This window comes from Lactuca saligna, chromosome 8 (assembly GCF_052625555.1).
Source record: "Lactuca saligna cultivar CGN05327 chromosome 8, ASM5262555v1, whole genome shotgun sequence".
Lineage (NCBI taxonomy): Eukaryota > Viridiplantae > Streptophyta > Magnoliopsida > Asterales > Asteraceae > Lactuca > Lactuca saligna.
In genome coordinates this window covers 211,493,106-211,502,309 of record NC_136424.1, presented here as the reverse complement: position 1 = coordinate 211,502,309, position 9,204 = coordinate 211,493,106, and positions in this window count along the sequence as shown.

Here is a 9,204-nt window from a genome sequence, read left to right as displayed (position 1 = left end):
TAGATCACAGGGCTAGCCGTGGTACTGTGATGACCACCATCGACCGAACAAAAGGAGGGAACAACAAGAGGAAGTTCTGGAGCAATAAAAGGAAGCAACCAATTCAAGACCCCGCCAAAAAGCAACCGATTGTTGCTGTACGTGCCGCCACTACTGCCGTCGCTCCAGCGCCACCGAAACCGTATACAGGAACTCTTCCCAAGTGCAACAAGTGTAACTACCACCATAACGGTGCTTGTCGAGAGTTACACTGCAATAACTGTAACAAAAAGGGGCACACTGCACGATTCTGTAGAGCGACTACCCAACCCGCCACACAAGTCGCTACGACCGCCAACACTGGGGCAAGCCAAGCCTGCTATGGATGTGGTGAAACGGGACACTTCAGGAGGAACTGCCCCAAGGCACGAGCCCCTAATGCTGGGGGTGTAGGGAGAGTCCTAACTTTAGGACAGGGAGAAGCAGTCAAGGATCCCTCTGTGGTTACTGGTACGTTCCTCCTCAATAACTCTTATGCATGCGTACTTTTCGATAGTGGCAGAAAGGAGTTTCATAAGTCACCAATTCAAACATATACTTAAGCAAAATTCTCAACCACTAGAAGATTCTTACATCGTAGAAATGGCAAATGGAAAGGTTGAGCGCACTAATGATATTTACATAGGGTGTACTCTCACTCTAGACAACCATTTGTTCAAAATCGACCTTATGCCGGTCACCATAAAAAGCTTCGATATAATCATTGGTATGGATTGGTTAAGCCTTCATCGTGCCGACATTCTATGTTACGAAAGGGCCGTCCGCCTCAATCTGCCGAATGGCAACGTTCTCACCGTTTATGGTAATAAACCTAGTGCGAACCTGCAAATCATCTCTTGTGTTAAAACCCAAAAGTACCTCCGAAAGCAATACCAGGTTTTCTTAGCCCACATTGTAGACAAGAAACAGGAGGTGAAGGACATCAAAGAAATTCCAGAAGTATGCAACTTCCCTGATGTTTTCCCAGACGATCTGCCTGGTGTACCACTCGCACGACAAGTCGAATTTCGGATCGACTTAATCCCAGGAGCTACCCCCGTCGCCAGGGCTCCCTATCGCTTAGCACCGGCAGAAATGCAAGAACTATCCAGCCAATTGAATGAACTATTGAGCAAAGGGTTCATCAGGCCAAGCTTCTCACCTTGGGGAGCACCAGTCTTATTTGTAAAGAAGAAGGATGGGTCTTTTCGCATGTGCATAGACTATCGAGAACTAAACAAACTCACTATCAAGAACCGTTATCCCCTACCCCGAATCGATGACCTCTTCGACCAGCTCCAAGGAGCCAGCTACTTTTCAAAAATCGACCTGAGGTCGGGCTATCATCAACTGCGAGTTCAAGAAGAGGATATTCCCAAGACGGCATTCAGAACTCGCTATGGGCACTATGAGTTTGTAGTGATGCCATTCGGGTTAACTAACGCGCCCGCGGTGTTCATGGATTTGATGAATCGAGTGTGTCGACCCTTCTTGGATAAATTCGTCATCGTATTCATCGACGATATCCTGGTCTATTCGAGGAGCGAAGAAGAGCACAGACATCACCTACGACTAGTTCTGGAGGTTTTAAGAACCGAGAAGCTTTACGCTAAATTCTCAAAGTGTGAATTTTTGCTCCGAGAAGTAGGATTCCTTGGCCACGTAGTAAGCAAAGAAGGAATACATGTGGACCCCTCGAAGATCAAAGCAATCGAAGATTGGTCAACACCTACAACGCCGACAGAAATCCGACAGTTTTTAGGACTCGCAGGCTACTATCGAAGATTCATACAAAACTTCTCCAAAATCGCTAAGCCTCTCACCACCTTGACTCAGAAAGGGGTGGTGTTCGAATGGGAAGATAAACAGGAAGCCGCCTTCCAGACACTAAAGCAAGCCCTATGCAGCGCACCAGTCTTGTCTCTTCCAGAAGGAACTGATGATTTTGTGGTGTATTGCGATGCTTCAAATCAAGGCCTCGGCTGTGTGCTCATGCAAAGGGGAAAAGTCATCGCTTATGCATCAAGACAACTGAAGACACATGAAGTTAATTACACAACCCACGACCTTGAATTGGGAGCTGTGGTGTTCGCCCTGAAGATTTGGAGGCACTACCTCTACGGCACCAAGTGCACCATTTTCACTGATCACAAAAGTCTTCAGCACATTCTTAATCAGAAAGAACTAAACATGCGCCAAAGAAGATGGGTGGAATTACTGAATGACTACGAATGTGAAATTCGCTACCACCCAGGCAAGGCTAATGTAGTAGCCGATGCCTTAAGCAGGAAAGAATACTCGGGTCGCCGAGTAAAATCCCTAGCCATGACCATCCACACCCAACTGGCCACTCAGATCAAGGACGCCCAATTAGAAGCCCTGAAACCAGAAAACGTGGCAAGCGAAGCACTAAGGGGGATGGATAAGAACTTGGAAGTCAGAGGGGATGGAGCTCGTTATCTCATGAATCGAATCTGGACACCGAAGTTCGGTGGGTACCGAGACGTTGTAATGGACGAGGCCCACAAGACTCGATACTCCATTCATCCGGGGTCAGATAAGATGTATCTAGACCTCAAAAGGTTATACTGGTGGCCAAACATGAAGGCTGAAATTGCTACTTATGTGGGCAAGTGCCTCACTTGCGCCAAGGTCAAGGTGGAATATCAGAAGCCATCAGGACTACTTCAACAACCAGATATACCCGAGTGGAAGTGGGAGCGAATAACCATGGACTTCGTAACCAAACTGCCTAAGACATCAGGTGGGATGGATACCATATGGGTGGTTGTGGACAGATTGACCAAGTCCGCGCACTTCCTGCCAATAAAGGAAACAGACAAGATGGAAAAGTTGACCAGGACGTACATTAAGGAGATCGTGCGACTACATGGTGTACCAACATCCATTATCTCGGATCGAGATAGTAGATTCACCTCGCGTTTCTGGCAGTCCCTACAAAAGTCTCTGGGAACCAGGTTAGACATGAGTACGACCTACCATCCACAAACGGACGGACAAAGTGAGAGAACCATCCAGACGTTGGAAGACATGCTGAGAGCCTGTGTGATAGATTTTGGTGAGGCATTGGATACCCATCTACCGCTTATCGAATTCTCTTATAATAACAGTTATCACACTAGCATTGGAGTCGCTCCATTTGAAGCTCTCTACGGCCGCAAGTGTAGATCACCACTGTGTTGGGCCGAAGTTGGAGATACTCAGCTAGCCAGAGGGCAAGTCCCTGATAGCACCCTTACGGGGCCGGAAATCATAAGGGAAACCACAGAAAAGATCATTCAAATTCGGGAAAGACTAAAAGCGTCTCGTGATCGACAAAAGAGTTACGCGGATAAGCGACGCAAACCTTTAGAATTCCAGGTCGGAGACCGGGTACTACTAAAAGTTTCCCCCTGGAAAGGGGTGATACGTTTCGGTAAACGGGGGAAACTAAACCCAAGGTACGTCGGTCCGTTCGAAATCCTTGCTAGGATTGGTCCTGTGGCGTACAAACTCCGACTACCACAAGAACTTAGTAATGTGCACCCTATCTTCCACGTGTCCAACTTAAAGAAGTGTCTGTCTGACGAGACACTCGTAGTACCGCTCGAAGAAATTGAAGTTAATGAAAACCTCCACTTTGTGGAGGAACCCGTCGAGATCATGGATCGAGAGATCAAGAGAACAAAACAAAGTCGCATTCCCATAGTGAAGGTTCGTTGGAACGCGAAACGAGGGCCTGAGTTTACCTGGGAACGTGAAGATCAAATGAAACAAAAATATCCACATCTTTTCCCAAACCCTTGAAGTCCCAGCCGAATTTAAATTTCGGGACGAAATTCCCTCTAACGGGGGGATGATGTGACAATCGTCAATCTTGAGTCAAGTCAAGCCATCAAGTCAAGCCGGCCAACTCTATTAAACCTTGTGTATTAGGGTTGGTGTTATGTTCGTATTGTATAACTTGCTATATTAATGGGAAAACATCACTAGAGAAAAGTTTTGTGTTAAAAATTTTCCTAAGCCTTAGTACTAATCAGTGAATTAAACTGATGAAAACCATGTTGCATACTCATCGGGAATGTGTAAGATCCTTAAACAAGGCTTAACAGGGTTTACGAACCATGCATTGCGGTGCCGGACACTCACAACTATCCCACATGGATCCTCTCTCAATCGTTTTCACTCTATCTCTGTTTATGACAAATCTCTCCTAAATCTCTCCAAGTATGTGAAATCTCTCTCAAATATCTCTCTGTATGAGAAATCTCTCCAAGAATGTCAAATCTCTCCCAAATCTCTCTAAGTAGGTGAAATCTCTCTCAAATATCTCTCTATATGAGAAATCTCTCCAAGAATGTTAAATCTCTCTCAAATCCCTCCAAGAATGTGAAAACTCTCTCGAATATCTCTCTATATGAGAAATCTCTCCAAGAGTGTTAAATCTCTCCCAAATCTCTCTAAGTAGGTGAAATCTCTCTCAAATATCTCTCTATATGAGAAATCTCTCCAAGAATGTTAAATCTCTCTCAAATCCCTCCAAGTATGTGAAAACTCTCTCGAATATCTCTCTATATGAGAAATCTCTCCAAGAGTGTTAAATCTCTCCCAAATCTCTCCACGTATGTGAAATCTCTCTCAAATATCTCTCTGTATGAGAAATCTCTCCAAGAATGTCAAATCTCTCCCAAATCCCTCCAAGTATGTGAAAACTCTCTCGAATATCTCTCTATATGAGAAATCTCTCCAAGAGTGTTAAATCTCTCTCAAATCTCTCCAAGTGTGAGAAATCTCTCCCAAATCTCTCTCAAAAGCTTCCCGCGACTTTTTGGAATCATTCGGGTCATTCCGGCCCTTAACCGGGTCAAAAACGGCTTAAAACGGGGCGAAAACGAGAAAAATGGACCTTAGGAACCGAAACCCTCTTATAAGAGGCGAAGTTCCTTAGGACCGAAAGGTCCTCTTAGGAACCGAAGGTAAGAAGACCGAAACCGAGAGCAAGAAGCAAGAACCGGAACCGAAAGTACTGTTCACGACAGAGCGCTCGGTGCCTCTCGGTCCGCCCCCACTCTCTGTTCGCGCCGCACTCTCGGTCCGACCCCGCCTCTCTGCCTCTCGCGCACTCTCGGTCCGACCCCGCCTCTCTGCCTCTCGCGCACTCTCGGTCCGACTCCGCCTCTCTGCCTCTCGCGCACTCTCGGTCCGACTCCGCCTCTCTGCCTCTCGCGCACTCTCGGTTCTTCCCTCCTTCTCCTCTCCTCTCGGCTCCTTCCCTTCTCTCTTCTTCTTCTCTCGGTTCCGCCTCCCTCTCTCTCTCGGTTCAGCATAAGAGGGCCGAACCTCGGCCAGGCTTCGCATTTTTGTCATTTTCAGCCCATTTTTGATATTTTTAACATTTTAAGCCCGTTTTTCGTGATTTTAAAGCGGGATTTTCTCCAGAAATTTTATTTTAACATAATAAACCCTAAATATTCATAATTTAAACATATTTTTATAAAAATCATTAATTAAATAATAAAGATTTAATGGAGGATTTATTTAAGGTAGAGTGTTGACTTTGCCTTAACTTATGACACAAGCAACCACCCCACACCCACTCTATGACCAGCCATACCTCCCCACCTTACCTATGTCACTTCAATGTTCCCTTACACTCAAATTTCACTCACTCCCACGTTTTTGAGCTGGAACAAACAACCACACTCCTCATTTTCTCTCATTTCTCTCATTCCACTAAGTAACAAACACCACTTTTTCTCTCAAACTCTTCTACACAAATTTTCGAGATCCAAGGCTGATTTCAAGTGTTCTTCCACACTTAGTAAGTAAAAATTCATCCTCCCTATTACTATTTCACTTCATTCTACTCAAATCTTGGGTTGCTTACACAAACTCCCTAACTATGATGTTAGATTCTCGAAAACCTTCAAGGCATCTCCAAGTGTTCTTGAATTAAACACTTCCATCCTTCAACAATCATCTACTGAAATCACTCAAGGTGAGTTCATACCCCTACATTTTCATAATTTCGAAAGTTTTCAGGGGGTGAATACAAGTTAAAACACTAAGAACCTATCAAAAATTTTCTAACAGCCTTCATCAGAGAAGTTCAACTCCATTCACGGACTGTTTTGGGAATCTTAAATATTTCTGTTTTCAAAACTGTACAAGGTGCAAATAGTTCAAGTTTTTAGCTTTAAAATGGCTACTTGCACATCTCCATACGATTTTTCTACAATTTATGGTGATTTTTACAAAACTGCCTATCATTTCAAACAACAATCCGGACCAGTCTGTGATTTTGGACTTTTTCACCCAAGTTAGAGGTCATATTAATTTGTGATAAAAATTATGAACAAACTAGACACATTTTGTGAACTCTCAGAGTTTACGGATCTAGATTTCGACTTCGTATGATTTTTCTATGATTTTTCCAAAACAGGGCAGAATCGCTAAATTTTGCCAACAGCATGTAAATATCATAACACTTTGTATTATGTTGAGCAAAGTGTATAATCATAAGTTTTAGTATTTGTATGTGTTTCCTTGTTAGTTTACCATTATGAACTGAAACTATGAAATTCATACTAAATATTAAATATTACTCATTCATTTTGGAACACGTATCATTAGACTATAAAAAGTATAGTTCGATAAATTCACAATACTAATACATTTCCATAAGAGGATTCATACATATTACATACATTTTAGATAAACTATAATAGGTATAGTTTATGATACATCACTCAACGCACTCGTACCAAAAAGGATACATCCATACAAGAAAGATTTATATTCACACACATTTCACGTAAACCTGTTAACCTATGTTGTGAGACTCTCTCTCTCTCTCCCCATACGTCCGAGTGCGGGATATATTTCCTGGTAGTTATAATCAGAATCTCCTTGAGGGAGAACGTGATACTTGTATATAGATCTATATTGGGTTTGACACCCCACACCTTGCTGCTAGCTACAGTGGGACCTGCAGGTCTACGGGTGACAAATGTCATTTCATTTTCGCGACGCCTGAGAAACGTTGTGGCAGGTTCACATAGTCACAGTATGATTATAGCGACTCACTTAGGGGGATAACAATTCATGAAGTTTACGGGGTTTCATAAAACCGAAGTAGGTTTTAGGTTGATAAAAAAAATTTTACTTTCCATAACATTTTAAACTCACAATATTGTTACTAAGAAACGATGATTTCTCATACACTCTAGTCTTTGGTTATAAGGCTACATTTCTCGGATTTCAAGGGAAATACCGGATTTTTTTGAAACAAACGCGACATTTACATGTGAAATACTCCTACTAAGTTTATTAATAAAAGCTTATGAACTCACCAACCTTTGTGTTGACATTTTTCAAATAACTTGTATTCACAGGAAAACACTAATCAGGTTATCAAGTGCTTTTGAGGATGGGACGTTAAGGCGTCAAACTTTTCACATTTTGACAACATATTGTAATTGATTTTGAAACATGTAATTCATACAAGTGATGTAACTTTTTCAATTATATATATGTTGGTTGTGTTTGCTTAAATTACTATTAAAATTGTGGTTATGATGCTATACATGAAGTCCTCCACCCCCGGACGTTTCCGCCATCCTTGGTTTGGGGGTGTGACATTAAGCAACTTACTAGAATCGTAAGTGTCAAGTATATTAGTCCTAGACCTTAGTTGGATCCTGTTTATGCAAGATTTTGACCTAATTTATACTACTAGGCCATGGCATGTTGTGCATGAATGGTTTTTGTAAAGATGCATGACCTGAATTGACAGTTGTCACAGTATCCCCCACTTAAAAAGCATTTCGTCCTGAAAATCATTGTATGTCATAGCTTGTCGTCGCAAGGGAAAAGTTGTGGATACTTTTCCTTCATGAAGTCCTCGCGCTCCCAGATGTATTCTGGCCCGCGTTTTGAGTTGCATCGAACTTTCACAATCGGGATCTTACTCCGCTTAAGTTTTTTTACCTCCCTGTCAAGGATTTCTATTGGTTCCTCAACGAAGTTCAGCTTATCATTGATCTTAATTTCCTTCAGGGGTACTATCAATGCTTCATCGGCTAGACATTTCAAAAGGTTAGAGACGTGGAATGTGTCGTGAATGGTTCTTAACTCTTGGGGCAATTGAAGTTTATACGCTACCGGACCAATCCTTTCAAGGATTTCAAAAGGTCCAACATATCTCGGGGTTAGTTTTCCTTTCTTACCAAAACGTACAAGCCCTTTCCAAGGCGACACTTTTAAAAGTACCTTGTCTCCTATTTGGAACTCTAATGGTTTACGATGATTATCCGCATAACTTTTTTGACGATCTCTAGCAGCTTTAAGCCTATCCTTGATGATAGCAATCTTGTTAGATGTTTCCTGGATAAGTTCAAGTCTAGTCAACTGTTTGTCTTCGATTTCTGTCCAACATAAGGGCGAACGACACTTACGTCCATACAATGCTTCATATGGAGCACATTGGATACTCGTGTGGTAACTGTTATTGTAGGAAAACTCAATTAGAGGCAGATGAGTATCCCAATTTCCTTTGAACTCAATGACACACGCTCGTAGCATGTCTTCCAATGTTTGTATTGTTCTCTTCGTCTGCCCATCTGTCTGAGGGTGGTAAGCTGTGCTCAAATCTATCTTGGTTCCTAGTGCCTTCTGTAACATCCACCAAAATCGAGATGTAAAACAACTATCTCTATCAGAAATGATAGATAAGGGTACACCATGCAGAGAAACAATTTTGTCGATGTAGATTTGGGCCAATTTTCCATCTTGAAATCTTCTCGAATGGGGAGAAAGTGAGCAGATTTCGTCAGTCGATCCACTATGACCCAAATTAAGTCATGACCTTTAGCAGTTCTAGGGAGTTTGGTAATGAAATACATAGATATTTTCTCCCATTTCCATTGGGGAATTTCAGGTTGTTGCAACAGCCCGGATGGTTTTTGATGTTCAGCTTTGACTATTGAGCATGTCAAACACTTCCCAACATACAAGGCAATATCCTTTTTCATTCCAGGCCACCAATAGTACTCTTTAAGATCCCTGTACATCTTATCCGCTCCAGAGTGGATTAAGTATTTAGATCGATGAGACTCCTCTAGTACCATGTCTCTTAGGTTGTTAATCCTTGGAATCCAGACCCTGTCCTTAAAATAACGAACTCCA